Below are 530 nucleotides of genomic sequence, written 5' to 3' on the forward strand. Positions count from 1 at the left end.
GGCGTGCGGGGCGGAGGCTGGCCGGCGGCGCGCGGGGTGGAGGCTGGCCAGGGGGCGCGGGCGGTGGAGATTGGCCGGCGGCGTGCGGGGCGGAGGGGAAGGCCAGCGACTAGGAAGAGCTGGTTGCAGATGTTTGAGTGGTACTGGTTTGAAGAAAATTCATCTCGTTCTATATAAGGCGATGGAGTAACAGAATAATATTCTGTTACCGGTAATAGAATAGCCCTATCCTATACATATATATATATGCATATATATATATATATAAAAGGTGGGTCTATTATGATAACACCCTTAAGAGTTTTATTCTGCACACCACTTTTTTATTCTGCTAACACACTAGTGTCTCGCACCCGCGAACCGAACCGCACTGCACCGCAGCAAAAAAGCCCACCCCACCCGGCTCATCCCCACCTCCCACCTCCCGCACGACCCCCCCACATCCCGCGGTCCAAACCCCCGTCTCCCTCACCTTCTGCCAGAGAACAACCCCAGGCCGACGTCGCCGCCCCGTCGCCGGTCCCCGTCCA

The sequence above is a fragment of the Triticum aestivum genome, chromosome 1B, assembly GCF_018294505.1.
Source record: "Triticum aestivum cultivar Chinese Spring chromosome 1B, IWGSC CS RefSeq v2.1, whole genome shotgun sequence".
In the NCBI taxonomy this organism is placed as follows: Eukaryota; Viridiplantae; Streptophyta; class Magnoliopsida; order Poales; family Poaceae; genus Triticum; species Triticum aestivum.